Source organism: Corvus kubaryi, unplaced genomic scaffold (genome assembly GCF_017639235.1).
Source record: "Corvus kubaryi isolate FWS band 111438036 unplaced genomic scaffold, C.kubaryi_AGA036_p1.0 split1-131, whole genome shotgun sequence".
Classification (NCBI taxonomy): Eukaryota; Metazoa; Chordata; class Aves; order Passeriformes; family Corvidae; genus Corvus; species Corvus kubaryi.
This window is the reverse complement of record NW_024582073.1, coordinates 25930161-25949822: the sequence shown is the minus strand read 5'-3', so window position 1 is coordinate 25949822 and position 19662 is coordinate 25930161.

The following is a 19662-nucleotide window of genomic DNA, read 5'->3' as shown; positions in this document are numbered from 1 at the left end:
CTCATCCTGTGACTTTTTTCAACAAAATGTGTAAGCTCCTGGGATCTTGTTATGTGCTGCTAACAAAAGGGACCTATTTTCCCATTGACTGACTCAGCTGGGATTTATCCCTGTAACCACAGACATCTACACAGTCAATATCTACACCTGAGCTACTCACTGAAATTTCCTAGACAGTCAGAGGGGAGCAATAGGCAGGTTTATGTTAAGTTTCACCTAAGCAAATGTAGGCTTTATATCTGGGATGAAATGAATCACTTCATCAGAATGCTTGCATGCTGAAGATAATTCCCCAAATGTTAACCAATTGCAATTTTTGATGAATTTAGCTGAAATATCGAATTTATTTTTGGCCAAATAAATTGCCTTTTTTTGAAAGATATTTTTAACATTTTTATAAATTTAATAATTGTTTAGTATTTTTTAATAAATAAATTATTCCATGCAAAAAATCTATCCTTTTGGGAAACACTAAATACTTGAAAGGTGATTTTTCTAAGTCTTTCTGGTAGTTTCTTTGGAAATGGATTCTTGAACCTTTGTTTTATGAGGAGATTTTACCACATTTCACACTCCCAAAGGGCTGTAACTGTGCACAAGGTGTGAAGACAGGCAGGTAGCAGTGGGTCAGCACCAGACCCACCTCAGAGGTCCCAATTTGGTTTTATGAAAGCAGAAAGAAAGAGCTCCTCAGCATGTTGGGAACAACATCAGTACCTGAACCTGGATGGAACACCACAGAAATAAGATGTGACAAAGACACTTTTTCTGCCTCAAATGAGAACTTCCATGAAAGGGCATCTGCTGAAGGGCTCATGGGAAAGAATATTCCATTTTCCTAAGCCAAGGAAGAAGCCTGGGGAACAACAGACCTTTAGCAAGGCAAAAGATGGAAAGGTCATGTCACACACCAAATATGCAGAAATAGAAGAGCAGGAACATTACACCAATCACTGCTAATCAACATCACCTCATGCAGCTGAAAAGGCAGTAGATTTAGGAGTGCCTTTGAAAAAGACTAAATAACAGAATGAACTTAGAAAAAAGTCAGAGTTTTGCCAAAACCTATTATTTGCATTCTACAAAGGTGTGTCTGTGAGCAACAAGGAGGGAAACAATAATAATAAACTGGAGAAATGGCTTTCATAGGATAATAAATGCTTTCATAGGATAATAAATGAATTGCAAATAACACACATGTCAGCCACACTGGAAAATGGTTCCAGACCAGAAATAAAATGTGTCTGGGACAAATAGCTTCTTCATCCTTAGAAAATGAGACACACTTCTCTGAGTAAAGATTGAATCTATAAAAAATTGAAACATTTGGATTTTGGATGCTATTTTTTGAGCCAAAGTAAAAAATTATATATATGTGTGTGTGTGTGTGTGTGTGTATGTGTGTGTATTTCCACCCATTCAGCTACCCCAAAATTCAAAGCACCTAGGAAGATTACTGCACAGAATATAGGACCTGCAATGCCCAGTCAAAGAGAACTTTTAAAACCACCCGAAACTGGATAAGGTGCACAACTGCACAACTCAGAGAATGGATATAGACCTAGAGGAAAACCTTCCACAAGGAAGAAAATTCAGGCAATTTATTCAGTTATTTGTCACATTTATTGGAAATGCCTGGGCCAGTGTATGTGGCTGAAGAAGTCATCAGGGACAGTGGAAAATGGAGATGGACTCTGATCCTGTAAAAGAGAGAGAGGAGTTAGTACCTTCCTGTGAAACTCTTCCTCCCAGAAGGAAGGGTTGGTAAAATAAAGAGGCTTAATTATTTCAGATCATGAAAGTTTGATACTCCAGAGAAATACTGCGGTGGCTTGTAATTCTGAAAACTGGAAATTGATCAGCTTATTTTGAAGCCAAGGAATTAACTTCTGTATGCAGCAGCTGGAAATATAAAGAGGAGATAGAGCTAATCAGATGGACAGAAAGCTGTGTTTTTATTTTGTATCTTTCTAAAGCCTCTTGAACCATTCTCTTCAAGGAAGAAACAGCACTGAGACACTGCAGAAAATGAATAGAAAAACATAGTTTTCTTTCTTGGAGGGCATATCTGATGTTTAGAGCTACCTTTTTGTGTCAATAACATTGTGCAGGCCTACAGAAAATAAAAGTGATCTTCAGGTGCTCAGAAACAGCCCAGGAACAGCCACAGATGAATTCACACTGTGATATTCCCATCTTGTTTGAGGTATAGCAGTGACAACCTGCATCTTCAGAGACTCACTTTGACAGGTCCTCAACGAGGCTCAACAGCAGTCTTGGAATCACTTAGGAGTCCTAATAGTTATGGCAAAGAGTTTTAGGACTGAATAGGACTAAAAAAAGAAAATATTCCATAGAAAGCAGTCTTCAAAGCAACACAATGTCATAGAGAGTGAAAGCCTTTCTGTGGAAAACCTAAACATTCTGCTTTGAGGGTGTAATTTTGTACCAAACTTCCCTGAAGAATTTAACCATGGTCCAAACATAAACAGTTTGCACTCCTTGGGCTAGTAAATAATATTCTGTTTCTACGCCAGTTCTTGTGTCTGACTTCTGTAAAATTAAGGTTTATTTCTTCCTTTTTGGGCAAAGAGCAGTTCTGTCAGCAGTCAGTAAAGGAAAGAGATGCTTGAGAAACAGAAGTAAGAGAGTGATTTCGTAGTGAAGATTCATTTAGACAATTTGGTGTCTATTACAAGCTGAAATCAGGCAGTGTCTGCATGCAAATGTGGAGAGGGAGTGAAAGGGAAGCTTGCGCAGGGAGAGGGTCCTTTTCCTTCATTATCATTTACAAAGTAAGTGAGTGACATAAGCATGGGATACGATGACTGGAAACACACTGGGCGTGTGTCACGAGGTTCCAGGGCTCTGTGCTAGCAGCATGTGCCACTATCATGTTCAGGTGCTCTCTTCATGCAGCTGACTTTGGGAATTTATTACCACTGTGGAAGGGGCCCGTAATCTCACATCAGTAGGGTGTGGCTGTCTGCTGCTGCACACAAGGAAAACCTTTGTCCCTTCATTCCTCATCCCTTGGGCAAAACGGCTGCACTTAGGGGAAGGTAATAAAGATCCTCTGAGATGCCACACTGTCTCTGTCTGGAAAGCAAGAAAAACAGAAGGAGCATGAGACACAGAAAATGACAGCCCATGCCCCGAAATTGTCAGGGTTTAAGAGACATTTGGACAATGCTCTTAATAATATGCATTAACTTTTGGTCAGCCCTGAATAGGTCAGGAAGCTGTACAAGATGGTCATTGTAGGTCCCTTCCAACAGAAATAGTCTATTCCATTCCATTCTGTTCTGTTCTATGATCAGGGATAGAGGGTGTATTCCGAGAGAGGGGTCAGCTGTCTTTGCCTTCAGATCATGTCAAGAAAACAAGCCACAAATTGCTCACACAGCATGACAGTAGTGATTACCTATACAAAACAATTCCAGACACGCTCTATGACCACTCCATGTATGAGGAGGGATGGAAATAAGGGAGGAAGGTCTTGCACCAGGGCAGGTGATTTTGAGCAGCTTCCAGATGGCACTGGCACAGTATGTTTTATCTATCTCATGAAGAAAGTGGATCTGTCATTCCAGCCATTCAGAGAGGGTTTCTTTTCACTCTCCTGGAAGTGTTTGACTTTACCTGGCAGTTTTCTTACTGTTACCCATGAAATAAAGATTTTTATCAATTGTAGTGGAATAGCCAGAACTTCTTTATTGTCAGTTCTGTTGAAACAGGAGGCCAGTGACGACTGGAAGAGCTGGCAGCCTGTGCAGGCTGACATATGATTTGCTGAGCTCTGTCATTCAGATAAGGACAAAGGACCAGACTCAACTCTGGGGGAAAAATGTGACTTTTAAACAAGAGTCTTCAATTTTGCAAGACCCAAGGCAGCAGAGGGGTACAGACGGGAAGATAATTCCAAAGTGGGGATTGTGGAAATAGCATCTCAAAGATGGAGCAGAGATGGCAGGTGGCTAAAAAAGATTTACAAGGTTTTGTGCAGAAAGCAAGGGACAGAAAATCCGTAGTACAAGGCCAAGTGTTCAAAATCTTCCCACCACTCTCACATAACCCTTTTATTGCACAGAAAAATAAAAGAGATATCTTGGATGCATGTTTAGAACAGGCAATCTTTTGCTCAAAATGACACAAAAAAGATGGGTTTATTTTCCCCATTGAAGTACTTTCTTTTGCATGATGTCGTTAAGCGGCCAGAACAAGGTGGCTCAGAAGAACAGCAGGCAGCTTTGTAACGTGTGATTGCAGAACAGAGTCAACAGGGACAATAGTCTGAATGTCTCAGACCTGATAGTAATTCCTTTTAGACCAGCAGTGGATTTGGAATACTCTGTTAGTAAGCATTACATGCCATACCCCAATTACAGTACTCACATATGAGAAATATCATTATAGTGGAGCAGCCCCTACCCGGCCTCTTCAGGCAGGAGCACAAGAGACAACTTCCCACGGGCTTTTCATCATGCCAGGCAAATATTTTCTGCAGAGAAGAGACAAAAAAGGGAAATCTGATGAAGGCTGGGGCAGGAGAGAGGAGAGGAAGGAGGGAGTGATGAAACGGTGAGTACAGAAATGCAATGGCTGTGCTGAGGATTAGCAGGGCTGGACACCCCGATTTTTGCAGCACAACGTTTGCTCACTTGAAGGACAAGAAGAACCAGCACAGGGATCACCTCCCATGTCTCCCACCTCATTGAATGCACCATCACTGCTGGACCATGGCAGCAGCAGATGAACAAGATATTACAAATATTACTGCAGTTAAATGAGGAGTTCAAACTAAGCTGTTAAAAAGCATTTTAATTTCTTTTTCTTAATTTTTACATCTCAAAATATTCCTTGAAGGCAGTTCCTCAGCAGGAGCTGAAGGAAAACAGGCTGGTGACGGTTTAACAGACTGGTCCCAGAGAGCTTTTCATAAAATAGTTACAATATTATAAATGAGAAATGTTGTAAGAATAGCTAAAATGGGAATTTGCACGAAGTATGGTGCCTTTTATTTGCATATGACCTCAGTGATTATGTGCAAGATTTGGCTGTCCTCAGAGTAAGTGCCACATTCTGGTTAGAGAAATATGATGCCTTTGTTTTGGCAGAAAATAAATCTCTTAAGGTAATCAAAAATTCATGTAACGTATTCTAAAAATACCCCCTCAAAACTGTCTGTGCCAGACAAAACAGGAGAAAATATTTGCCTTTGACAGGGATATTGATCTATAGAATGTTTCTTTTCTTCTTCCTTCTTTTCCCTCTTGAGTCTCTTCCAAGCTCCCCTCTTCTGGTGCTTTCAGAGGAACGAGGGCTTCTGGGAAGGAACATACTGAAACACAACTTTGTCAGATATGCCCTGAATTTTATTTCCATTGAGGAAGCCCTTTGCACCATTCTAGCAATGTAGAGAGGGATTACATCCATTTCTAGCTCTTTAGACTTCTCCCAGCATGTATAAGGCCCTCTGTAAAAACAATGGCTTAGTATGCATATTATTGCAAGGTTGCTGTGGATGCCCTCTCCCCTACATAGAAATAAATGGAAGTGGATCTGGAAAAAATGTTTCACTTCCTGTGAAAGTCAATCCACCTAGTCAGGAATCCTCATAAAGAGAAATACTGCTCAAGGCAGGGATTTGTCTGAATAAACTAAGTGTCTAGGTGTTCAGGAGGTGGATTTCCTATTCATTGGTGCACACTAGTGGCTTTATAATGCGGTGGTTACACAAAACACCTCTGCCAGCTTAAAAATACAAGGTTTAGGATCACTGGAATAGCAGAGCAGAGCAGCTGGACTAGTCCACTGTATCTGGCCCTTGCTATACCAGATGTGGCTTCTTTGAGTTGGTCACTGGAGTGAGGAGATATTGAACTGCTGTAACTCTCCAAGACAGGATTTTGTTTACTCCCCACTTTTCTTCAAAGGCAAAACAGCATCAAAAAATTATGAACGTTTCTGACTGATATTCTTACAAAACATAGGGTGGGGAGGGGGTTAGGAAGGGCCTGGAGTAAAGTTGTGTTTCGCTCAGCAGAAAACAAAGTCACCGGAGGGATGGCATTTCCAAACAACAAATATCCCACCTGTCTCTTTGACCTGGCACCCTGTCACACCAGAAGAGTGATGGATTAAAGCTTTTATACAGTTGACTGCTGTTTCTGAGTCTCGTTTTTCCACTGAGGGCTCTATTTCCCCATTAGCAAATGTTTTTATTTCGGGCAGACTACAATGGCTTGTTTGTGTTTGTTTGGCAAGCCATTGGTTTGCCTGGTCAAAGGAAGGAGGAGACATGGCCCATCCCTTATGAGTGTCTTTTAACAGCTCTGAAAGGCCACTGACAAGCAGCAGTCCCTTCTGCTCCCACACTGCACTCCAGGCAGCCCATTACTGAGATAAACCAATATCACCTATTAAGAATTAGCTGACATATGGCTTTTGAGGGACAAAATCAGATAAGAAAGAGTTTAAATATTGAATCTACTTGCACAGGCTTTAACTTCTCCGTTTTCAAGGAGGAAGAACACAGAGGCTTATTCTGAAGTCAATCATTTCAAAATGCAGTCAATAAAACCAGTGTAAAAGAGCAGCTGGTAAGTACAACCATGTGTCAAATGAACCATGGTATTTTCTAGGAAAAAGGATGTAAGAAAGTCTGGTTATGGGACCACTCTTTTTCCTGGAATACTATACATCTAAAATAGCAACTTAACAAAACACCACTAAGATCAAGGGACATTTGCTGTTAAAGCCCAAAGGAATCACAGGCTTCCTTAACTGAGGGACCCTCAGGGCCTGAAGGAGCACTGAAAATGGCCCTTCAGCTTCTCTTTGTCTCCTTTCTGATCTATTTTTATTTGCAGTTATTGGCAGAACTAAATCCTTCTTTCTCCTTATTCTCAATTCATACTTTCACATGGAATAGGCTAAACAGTTGTTCAAGACCCATGACAAACTGGCATTCAGAAGTCTGGGAATACACATCCATATTTTTGTGCACATGTTAGTACAAAAAGGGTAGCAAGGATTTCAGACTTAATATTCAAAGAAGTCCTTCAGGTCTTCAAATTTTGTGATGGGGCTTATTGTTTCCAGTGACCTCTGAGAAATGCTACCATATTCCTGGTCCTTCTTAGGTAGCTCAGCTACCTAATTAATAGTACTTTCATACTTTTTGGAGCCAAATAGTAAGGAAATCATATCTCATCTATGATCTCTTATGACCCTTCAGATTGCTCTATGTGGCTTTTATCCAGTGCATAACCTTCAAGAAAGCTCAATGGAAAGCTGAGCAGATCATCTCCACCCTGCAGCCTGTCATCTTCTCATTGCAAGACCAAGCATGGGACCCAAGGCCAGGGCTACACGCTGCCCCTGCTGTGCCAGTTAGCTGGAGCTACATCACTCTGAGCTGCATCATTGCTGGAGGAAGGTTTTTGGCTTTTGATGGACAAATCCAGCTCTTCCACCTCCTTCTTGAAACCCGGAAGCAGCTGATCACACCTACACCTGAGTTCATGGAACCATCTGAACCTAGCTGAGTTCCTCCTTTTTCTCATGAGAGAGAGAATATTGCAGATTCCTCATGTGAAGAAAAGGGGAAGCCACCGTGGCTGCTCGTGAAAACCAGTCATGGAAAAAGAGCTGGGAATTCATGAATAGTGAGACTCATTATACACCATCCCATTAAAATGTGTTCCTCTCTTGGGAAAACACCCTGCATGGCACTGCCTCGTGCAACTCACATCCAGTAAATCAGTTAAATTGCTTTGAGGGAGTGAAAGGAAATCATATCCCTCCTGAGGGGAGCATGAGGTCTTTCCTGTAGACACCAGAGTTTTGTCTTAAACTGCATGTCCATGTCAAATTATTTTCAACTTCTTTTGCAAAAGCAGGAAGGAGTCAGATGAAAGAATCACTCATTGCATGGAAATAACAAAATTTGCACAGCTTCGCTGAGTTCCTTCCTCCATCCCCTTCTCCTTCCAGATCCTCCTGAAAAGAGCTAAAATAATAATCTCTTGAGAATATGTTACTGACTATTTACACTATTACACTATTTTGAATGGGATTCTTGCTTTCACTTTAAAACTGGAGGTGGTTTTGCCACTCATGAATGATTTTGTATTCGTTACGAAAACACATACAAACATACACATACAGTGTGCTGGGAATGTGTCATTTGAGTAGCAAACTACTGAACTAACTTTCACCAACACTACTGGTCCCTTTCACATTCCAGTTAGAATCAGTGTCTGATCTTAAAAGATAGGAAAGTTTCACAGAGTTCCTAGAAGCTCCCTTGTGCTGAGCTGTTCTTGACTTCTGGCTTAGAAGATGGGTCAAACAGTGTGATTGTACAGAATTATATCTCACAGACTGATCTTTATGTCTCCAGGACTTGAGTTAATAAATCAGTGGAATAGATTCTCATTCGATGTTTACTTAGTCTCTACTTTTATTATTGGGACAATATTTTTCTGTTAATTTGCAGATGTTCAAAATGCTCAAAACTCTTCTCTCAGAGATTTGCCAAAGTAATAAGTTATAAGCACTTTCTAATTTGTAATTGTAAAATAGTCCTTTTTTTTTTTTTTCTGGAGATACCAGTATTTTACAGAAGAATTTTTCATGTCTGTGTAAGATCTTGTACAAGTATGCATAGAATCAAATACTGTTGCATTATTTGCCTTTGAATGGAAATTTCCCATGAATATAAATTAAACTACTTGACACAAGTGAATGCAGTACAAACACAATTATGCCACTGTGTTTCTTACATATTTTTGCAAATTAGTAGGATCTGGTTATCAAGTTTATGATGTTCTGCTCCCATAATAAATAATATGTGAACCCATTAAAACTGTGTTTCTCATATATCATTAACTGCAATAGACCAGCACATGTGCAAACGTAATCTGCTTCCTAAAGCCAGATATTGTATATCAAACTTCAGGGTTTTCTATGTGGCCTGTTTGTAATATTCTTGGAAGGTGGGGAGCGAAAATGATTGCTATATATTTGAGACCTATAAAATATTGGGTTAATTTTTCCAAACGTTAAATATGTTTTCCACTTATCAGATTCATCTGAGTTTTCACTCAGTATCTCCCACCATTAGATCCAAGTCTTAACCTGCTAATTACCAACAAAACCCAATCCCTTTATTTTTAACTTGCCTGGAGAAAAGGTCTCCCTGACAGAAGTTTGTATTCAGGTCAGTCTCTTCTCCCAGGTAACAAGTGACAGACTGAGAGGAAATGGCTTCAAGGTGCAGCAGGTGAGGTTTACCTTGGATACTAGGAAAAAAATTTTCACAGAAATGTCAAGCATTGGGACAGGCTCCTCAGGGAAATGGTGGAGTCACCATCCCTGAAAGTGTGAAAAAAGACACGTGGATGTGGCATTTGAGTACATAGGTCAGTGGTGAACATGGTGGTAGCACTAGGCTGACAGCTGGACTTGATGATCTTAAAGGTCTTTTCCAACTTTAACTACTCTATAATTCCATGAAAATTACAGGTAGACAAAATATTTTCTGCCAATATAGTATCTTCTGGCTCCAGCCTCAACTCAGAAATGTCAGACCACTTCTACTCTCCTCTGCCCTTACATCTATCCCTTTGACAGACACTCGCAGGTGGTTTTCTTAGCGTTCTTCAGCAATTAATCTTCAGACAATTTTATATCCTTTGCCTTCCCCATAAAAAAAAATTAACAGTGAATAAAATAGGAGATGGAAAGGTTAAGTAGTTTGCTCATGGTTGCACTGGAGCTCTGTGGATAAGGCATTTCTCTGTAGCACCGGAGCAGTACTAAAGGCCACCCTTCCCTTGGGCAACAGAAACCAAAGCTTTTGCAAATATCCGTGAATCCAACCTGAGAGCAGCGCTGCTCTTCCTGCCAACAGTACCACCTCCCACTGCAAGAGAAGCAAACTGCAGTTTGAGTAAGAGCTGGCATCTGTCACCCTCTGCCTTTGCTGCGCGTTGGAGAACACAGCACCTGAGCTTCCCAACTCTCCTCTCTCCCTCTCACCCACAATCATTTGTGAATTATCATTTGTGCAAACGTTTTTACCCTGTTCTGTTTCTGACAAAGCTCAGAGAAGAGGTGTCAGTGCTACTGCAGCCATCTAGCAACTGCTTACTAACTAATCCTTCACTCCATCCAACTGACTGTTTTCTTTGGAGGGAAACAAACATTCTTACAAATACAGCAGATGACAAATGAAATTATAAAAGAGACTATTGGGTAAATTAAAGACCTCCTTTATTCTCAAAAACTTCCAGCTTTACAAGTCTAATGTGGAGTGCTGTACTATGCCAGATGCATTTGGAAACCATCCCAGCTATCACTTTGAAACTCTGCCTATTTAAAAGTTTTGGCAACTTTAATCACAGCCACAAAAGCTTCAGCAAAATTGCTATTTTAATGAGGCTGGTTCTGCCAGGAAGTGACAAAGCAACCGATGCCATCTGTTTGCATCTACCCACATTTAATCTATTAATGTGAGCCAAACTTACGGTCATCAGTATTGTTTTACTGGGATCATTATCTGGCCTAAAAATAAGCTATGGGTCTTATTCACTGCTGAAGTAACTGAAATCAACATTCTTGCACCAAATATAAGTTTGGTCCAACGCTTTTTTGTCCAGAAGAGAAACCAGGAATGGTTCAGCTCCATATGCCATGAATGCAAGTGAACCTTGGCTAAACAGACAAATGCTTTCTTCACATATGCGTTACAAGCTGAGAACTAACTACACTTGTGGGTCCCAGTGTCTGTTTTCTGAATCCCTGTGAAGTTAAAATAGGTGGAATAAAAACAAGTTAAAAGATGTTACTATGTTCCTGTGCTACTATCAGGTTTCTATTCCATGATCCAACATGAAGTAGCTAAATAAATCCAACTGGCTTCTTTTCTATGCAAGCCCTAGGTCCCTCAGGATTCTTTTTCCCACTTATTGTATGCACTTACAAAACCTTTGGACAATTGTAATAATAAAACATGGATATGGGCATTAGCGTCTTATACTTCAGGGCAAAACTTAAAACCATTAATTGATTTGACACTGCAAAGAAAGCCACTGCTGAGAAATGTCAGCTTGCATTTTGTGATGTCTCTGTCTACACACTTAACAATTGGAGTAACCAGGGCTGAGAGTGAGCTGCAGGAACCTGAAGCAATTCTTGGGCTCTGTTTCTGAGAATGAGCTCCATTTACATCTCAGCTCCCACACAGCGAGTTCTGCTGGTATAAATTCCCACTCCCCACCTCCTTATTCCACCCTTCCTCAGCTGGCCCTCATTTTCTAATCTCTGGAATGCTGTCACACGGATTGAAAGGAAATCAAAGCAAGATTCCCCAAGATCCCTGCCCTGGTCAGAGTCAGGATTGAGGAGGTGCCTTAAAGCACAGCTGACCTGCAGTCTAAAGTAATCTAAAGTCATAGAATCAAACGTTTAGGTTGGAAATAACCTTTAGATCCTTCAGTCCAACTGTTAACCAAGCACAGCTCTTCACATCTTATGCGTCAAAACTTCTTGAAGATCATGCAAGGCAAAGGTGGAGGTTCTCAGGTAGGGATGATGTGAGCTTGTGAGGAACAACTAGCACTATCTTCCATGGCTGGCAACACACATCCTTCCTCTTGGGATATTTAAGACTAGAAAGAGGAATAATCTGTCTCATTTTTGATGTTATGAGATGGTCCTCACACAAGAGGAGATGGACAGACAATGTCAACCTGTTGTTTACCAAATGTTTACAAAAAATAAGGATAATCAAAGCAAAAGAAGAAAAGCTGTGAGCTTTTTAACCTGTAAGATCTGGAATAGGACATTTCTAGAGAATGTAGAAACTCATTTTCCAGGTTTCCTCCTTATTTCCCACACATAAGAAAAAATGTGTGTGGAATCACTACTCTAACACTTTTAAACATAATTTTCTATAAGCAAGATGTTAGTTTCCTTGGCTGAATATAGGCGTTGTCCTGAAATAGGGATAATTCTTCCCAGTTCCTTGGGCCTTTCATGTATTTATTTCTTACTTGTTCAAAAAACCACTTATGATCACCTACATCCTCTGAGTTACTGGTACAATTTTTTCTTGTTGTTTTCGGCTTATGTTATGATCTCTGAGACTATACTGGATTTAGGGATTTCAATTTGGTCTTTAGTGGCTCATATATACCACAAATCTAATACATACTACAGGGCAAAGATTTAAAAAAAAGTGCATCAGAGGATGGCATTTCTGTAAAAGCCCAGAGTGCTGTAGTACTTATTGGCAGGATAATCAGTCATGGCTAAGAATTATTATATTCATAAGTCTATACCACACAAACTGAATCCTCTGATCTAAATTAAATTGCTCTGGTTTCATGGCAGTGCTACTTACATTGCATTACAGTCCATTATCCATGGCCTTGTTCTGGCCATAAGTGATGACAGATTCTAGTGCCTTATATAGTTATATTGGCCATTTATTTTCAGTGCTAGAACAATAGGCGCAAACAGGTCTCTTTTGTAAAGGTTTGGTATAGCTTGATCCACATATTCTGCTTTTCAATCAAACTTGAGATATCAATCTTCTTTTTTCAACACTACTCCTTTTATCTTGCATGCCTGATTCTTAACCATTAAGATTTCACTAAGCTGTGGCATGAGAAAACTTTTGCATCATCTTCTGCCCCCTTAATTCCAAAGTTCACAGTACTTCAATTATTTTAAATCACCATGTTTATTTCACATTTTATTTAAGATATTAGCATGTCATGTTCTGACACTGCAGAATGTTATAGGGTTTAGTGTTGGTTCCTTGTAAACACAATAAACTGCAGTTCTTGCACCCAGATCACCTAAAGCATCGCTGGGATGGATGACCCGAAGGGCATGACCACTACAGAACTGTGAGAGAAGCACTCCTGGCTCTTACACCAGCTGCTGTGGAAAAAATGGTGCAAACGAGCAGATTTAGGGTGAAATCCAGAGAAAATTTATTCCTAACCCCCCAGGCCTAGGCATTTGATTGAGCTCTGGAAAAGAAACATAGTAAATAAGTATGGAGAATGAGAAATGTAATTTTAAAATTCTTTTTTAGATTCATATTATTTTCTTAGTGTGAGAAGAGGTCTATGCTGGCTTGGGCAGTGTGGTAGTGGGGTGCCAGCAAGAGGGGCAAGGGAACATCATGCAGTTGCTGCATTTAGAAAGGAAACTACTGATTTCTAGGAGCAAACACATTCCTGTGCTTTGGATGCTATGCTGCTGTATGGGAACACACAAATAATTCCCCTAAATACATTGACACAACCTCAGCTATCTAGCGTCCATAAACACAGAGTTATCCTCCAAATATAAAAAGAGAGGTAAACCACAATCTGTTTGATTTTGAAACAGCAATTTAATAACTGCTGTAACAGCATGGATATATATTTATTTTTTTGAGCTTAGATCCAGACCACCATCCATATTTAGGATGCTCTGGGGCATGAGCTGCCTCTCCAGGGCCAGTTCCTCGGGAGCTGGAATGGCCACGCTCCAGCTGCCTCACAAGCAACACAATGGCAACAGTTCCAGAAGTTCACAGTAGCAGCACTAATTTTTACCAGCTGAGGACTTGAGCCTTTATCTCTTGTTTAGACTTCAGAACAGACCACAGGTTTCAGCAGCATTAGTCTGCTCTAAACAAAGGGCTGATCTTTTGGGTTCGGGGTTTGCCCATCCCGGGGAGCCCGATGTCCCTCGTGTTGCAATAGTGTGGAGTTCTGGTGACAAAATGACATCTAATACCTGGAAAAACACTGCCGTGGATGTGGGAAATGGAGTAGCTACCACATGGGTGCTACTGAAATGAAACTGGCGCCATGTGCCAGCTTTGCAAAAAAGAACACTTTGTTCCTGCCTGGCCTTGGCAAGCTTGTAAGCCTGGCTAATTTAACATTAAAACTACACTAGCTGTCGCAGATCCATATTGTTAAAACCAGCTGGATATGCCAAAAACTACAAAGGCAGCGAGCTTTTTGCCTAAACAAATAATACTGACTGTCACTTTGTATCAGGACTTAATCCTGTTAATGAGCTGCAGGCGGGGCAATTTCCCTGATTGAATGTGTTTTTCAGAGCCCATTTCCACTTACTGTATTGCTCGCTGATAGCCATAAGGTACGGACTGCAATCCGGACTCCGCTCTCATTCAGCAGTTCATTATTCAGAGTGCCTTTTGCTTCCACATCCACTCAATCCTGTTATCTCTCGCACTGCCACAAGGAAATGCTGCTCCCATTCATTGCAGGCTTTCCAAGCTGCATTCAGATTTGCACCAGGCTGCACATTCATCTTTTGTGCTGTGTAAAGGATTTTGGGGGGCTTTCACCTGGTTCCACACTAGTTCTGTTCTGTTGTACTGGATATTGGAAATTTCACAGGATTTCATTCATTCATTCATTCATTCATTCATAATGAAAATGAAGTAAATTCCGTGGTTATTCCACTTCAGATCCTAAGATCTCACATCGTGCTGCATAGAAACAGGCCCATGGATTGGGTAAGTTTAGTACCTGACCATATGAGAAAATTAGTCCAGAAAACTGGACTAATTTATGTTAATAAAAAACTTATTTTTATTTTTCATTTATGTTGGTTTACTTTGATCCTACCATCGTTTCATGGATGTAGAAGCAACGAGTTTTCTTTGCCTCTGAAAATAAATGGTTGCATCCATTTCCCTATTTATGTTATATGGACATCATTGGAAGGAAAACAGAACTCTACCAGATGAAAAGATGCCACCTCAGCTCACTGGAAACAGGGAGAGGATGGGCTTATATTGATCCTGCTTAGGATCCTGCAGCTGGCTTAACAGTTCTTTGCCCAAGTTTTGCCATGTGACATCCTGGCTTTTTTATCTCCACTTGCTTTCCCAGCAAGAAAGGGATAGAAGACCAGGCAGCCAGGGTACCTGTTTACATGTCCTCTGAGTAAGAATGTACTATTTTAGGTAAAATATTTTGAGTTTATGACCTTTTATTTTTGGCTGACAAAGGAAAAATATGAAAAACCTACATATTTTTTCCAATGGATATGAATGTTAAGAAAATCACCTATCTTAGAAAACTCTCTTCTTTTCACTGAAAACCAGTTCTGCTGAAAACCCCCTGAAGACCAGCACTAGTTCCAGGCATGGGGCCTGCACACACCTGAAGTTCCAGATCACTACCACAAATGATTTGCTGCTTGTTCTTAAACAAAGTACTAGACAAAAAGGGCTATTTTGGGTTAAAGGGACAAGCACCACTTTGACCACAGGAACTAATAAAAGGCTGGCCTCCAGCCGGTGACTATCTCCTGCTTTATTTGTTTTTACTTGAATTAGATTAGTGCTGCAGTGCGATTTCACCCTTATTAGACACTAGGAAGGCTACACAATGTAGCACTAAGCTCAGGGAAAAGTTCAGAGAGAGTTCACAGCTAATTAGAGATCCCAGGCTGCTCACAGCAAAGCAACCTTGATGGTGAAGTGGATTCTTGTGTGTCTTATATGACTGAGCCACGCTGGTGTGGATTTTTACATGCCTGAATGCTATTGCATCCAGCTGGAGTCTTTCCCTCACTGGTGAGCTAACAAGTGCTGTTCCTCCCCTCCCCATTTGCACATAATGGAAAATCATGGAGGACTCTGTTAAAAATATCAGAGTTACATGTCACATAAATATTTATGTCAGAACAGCATAACAAGGCATAACTGGGACCCCAAGAATGGATATATGTAGCTACTATGTATTTACATAGATTTCCAAATACTACATATTTAGTACAGCTTTTTTTTTTTGCTTCTCTAAATAAATTGTGAAGTTAAAGTGAGGGGGTTTTTTTTGTTGTTCTTTTAAAAAAATATTTATTGTTAGGCTAAATAATCAGAAGCTAAAAATACATTTGGTATTAGCAAAGCAATAATATCATGTTTACAGAAAAGAATTCACACATAACCCCAGCTAATTTTCAAGCAAATATTTGTATTTGTTGCCTTCCCAGTTATAACAATCTGATTGTGAGAAGTTTGGCTACTTAGGAAATGTGTGGCAAAACACATGCATGTATCCCTTTTTTACATCACCAAAACCCTGGATGTGGGCAGGAACTCTGAGCGTGGCTGGCAGTGTTTCACCTCTGCCTGACTTGCACAGAAATGTTTTCGCACCCTTCAGTATAAAAGAGATTTGTTTCTCCATTTTAAAAGTAACTGTTGGCAGCAAATAGTTGTATTCAAGGCTCCTCTGTCCAAAAAGCTTCCCAAAGAATGAAATTCCCACTTGCTCAGATGCTCGGGCTCACAAATCACTTCTGCCCTGCTTGGCTGTATTTTTGGGGTGTGAGTGGGAGACCCCTGGCTCACAAGCTGTTTGCTGACAGTCTTTGCTGGAGTGAATTCACTGCTGGGTGCCAGGCTCTGTGATGGCAAAATCTGGCCTGTGCCCACTGACTTGGCTTTATCTGTGCTGTGTTGATGTATTCCTTCACGATGTGCTTATCACTGCTTAAAAGAAAAATGTAAGAGGTTTATAGTCTCTGGAGAGTCACAGTTTTCACTGTCTTGGGGTATAAAGAACGTGGATTAAACTCTTCATAAAGTTTGGGAAAATATACAGCTAGTGCAGCAATATTTCATTAAATGTGACTATGCAGTAATGTGACATTACACATGGTGAATTCAAAAAGTTCAATACTGTTGAACGGCAATTAAGTAAAATAAAACATATATTAGCATATCACAAGAAAGCTCTAAAGCACTCCATGCAAACTTCCGTGCTTTTTTTCTTACTCATAAGCTAATTAATTTTTTGGAAATGGGCTGCATTTATTAATTTTGGAAACTAAGTGAAGCATGGCAGGGATTCCAGTTTACTGCCCAGCAAAAACTGTGACTCTTTTAACAGTTCTGACAGGCACATCTGAGTCTTACAAGAGCTATTTCCTTCCCTCCAACTTTTTTTTGTCCCTTCAAACACTCTGTTGCCATATTAACAACCCATGTCAAAAATTTGCACTTACCCCAACAACATATTTTCAGGAGCTACTTTCTGATTTATATCTTTCTTCACTGATTCTCAAGGAACAGTGCAGGAATTAACCATTGCAAACAACAGGAAGGCTTTCAGTGTGTGTGCTCTTTATACACAGTCTATGTTTACTTGTGACATTTATTTTACACCTTCTGTCTTTAGTGGTAATATCTGCAGCTCCATCATCAACAGCCGAGGTAAGAGTTTTAAGGGAACAGTAGTTTGAAACAAAGATTGCCTCCAAGAAAGAGGGCTTGAATGAGGCAATAAAATGTTTGCACACATGAAAAATACCTATGAAGTCACTCCTTGGTCCGAGTTACAGAGCCAGGATGCAGGGAACAGATTTCACTGCTGAAGTGTTACAATGATTAATCACAGGCCATAGGAAAGTCACTCTGAGTGTTCTGGGAGGGGAGCTACAGGGCCACCACCACACAAGGACTCCAAAGAGGCTTCCTTATGCCGGCACAGAGGCAATTTTCTGTCCCATCCACATACTCCTACAAAGGCTGCCAGAAGCTGCCAACTGCAGCCTAGCAGAGACTCTGAATTCCTTATTTCTGAACCCCAAGAGGCTGCTGTCTCATCCACTGTGAAAAACGGCTTCAGCAGACTGATGCCTTAGCACCAATTATTATTAATTGTCTCTGATTTACAGTGTGAAGGGGAGAGAGTGTGGTTTGCCAGTTTCCAGTTGGAGTTGAACTGGAAATACACAGCAGCTTTCCTCTAAATCTACAGCCATGGCAGCAATATTTACATGAGCGTGTGAAGATACAGCTCCCTGTGTGTTCATGGCAGAGTACCAGTCATCCAGCCTGCACATACACACCCCCTCCTGCCTCAAAAGTGTCCTGCAAAATGTGCATGGATGGGCTCTTTAACAGAGAAATTACTTTGAGGGCTCATGTGGTTCTTTCAGGAGATGATGCTGTACTGCCCAGCATAGTTGGTATGGCATAGGCTGGGAGAACACCAGTTAGGTTAAAGGGAAAATCCTTACTATGTGTAAAAGCTTCTTTATATTTCAGTTACACATTTTCCACAAGAACTATTGAAAACCCTGACAAAGTGATATATGAGCAAATAAAACTTGAGTTTACGGCATACAGACTCACATTTTCTGATTCTTTTTTTTTCTCAAAACTCAGTGCCAACTGTTTTCTTTGCCATTTTTCTCCAAAACTGCTGTGCCAACCAAATGTCATTGATATGTGACTTTCCACACAGATAGATAGTATTGCAATTTTTCAAAGTACTAGACTGAGGCTATTAAGCATATTGCTTTAAACTTGCACCAAAATCAGAGGATATGAAGGAAGCAGACAGTTGGCAGAACTAGCCTTTCTACCACATATGTCAGCAAGAACTATAGCTTGGGAAAACGATGATTTCTGGAATATAGCACTAATGTATTTACCGTATGCTGTGCTAGAAGCTTTTTACATTCATGTTAATAATCTGCAAACTTGGTAATTTCACATAGGCAAACTAGAGCTCTATTTTTATTTTTTTCAGCAGATTTAATGTATGGGGCTGTAACATTGCTAGGCTGTGTTATTTTTACCCACACACTCCATAGACTCTACTGGTAAGCTGTGAAATGCTGTTAGAAGAAACAGTAACTGCACTACACTTGTGGAAAATGCAAGTCCTCTACATTATAAAGGTTATTGCCTTGTTTCTTATCCATTTATCTGTTTAGTTCTTAGTTAGAAAAACTGCATCATTTCTAAATGACTTGCCATTAATAGAAACAGCAGAGATTCTAACAAGAAGATAAACAAATATATAAAAAACCTGGAAATGCCCATTTCAGAGATTACCATGAAATAAAAAAGTAAGGTGAACCAGGTCTGCATATCTATTTCAAGAATGGTATCAGAGCACAGGACAGCAGAAGTCTTGACCAGGGGCATTTAAACAGCTCTCATTTAGGTATTCCAGTCTCTCTTTGCTATAAGCACCAGCAAAAAGGAGAACATGCATGAACATCTGAGTATACACAAGGAACAAGAGTAGAAGGATGTAATCTACACTGAAAACATTCCTTGATAATTCTGGCTGCTTTTGTTCTTCCTTCCTTTATCCTGTGCTCTATACCCCTCTTTCCTTCCTCTCCCCTGCACCATACTAATTTATAATGTTCCCATGTTACAAGTGACAGGCAGCAAAACAGGTGAGCCCCTGAGAGCTGACCCCTCCCAGGCTGGGTCCTGTGTATAGACTTAGGTCAAAACCATAGCTTTAACTGGCCTGGGAAATCCCAAATGGCCCATCTGCTCCTCACTCCCATCACACCAAGCCTTGCCTGTCATCACCCACGGTGGCTCTCGGAGCTCTGTCCTGCCTGTTTCAAATTCATTGAGCTCAGAGGAGCTGGAGATGGCTGAAATATTTTTTTTCTTTTACCGTATTCTGCACAGCTAAATGCATAAAGACACAGATGTACTTCGACCATCTCCAAAGTCAGCTTCTGTTTGGCTCAACACTGAGCTAGGCAAGGATGTGAAACACAGCTAAAATGTGTGCTCGGTTAAGGCAGGGGCCAGAAAAAGCTTTTAGGAATGTCTAGTGGGACTGA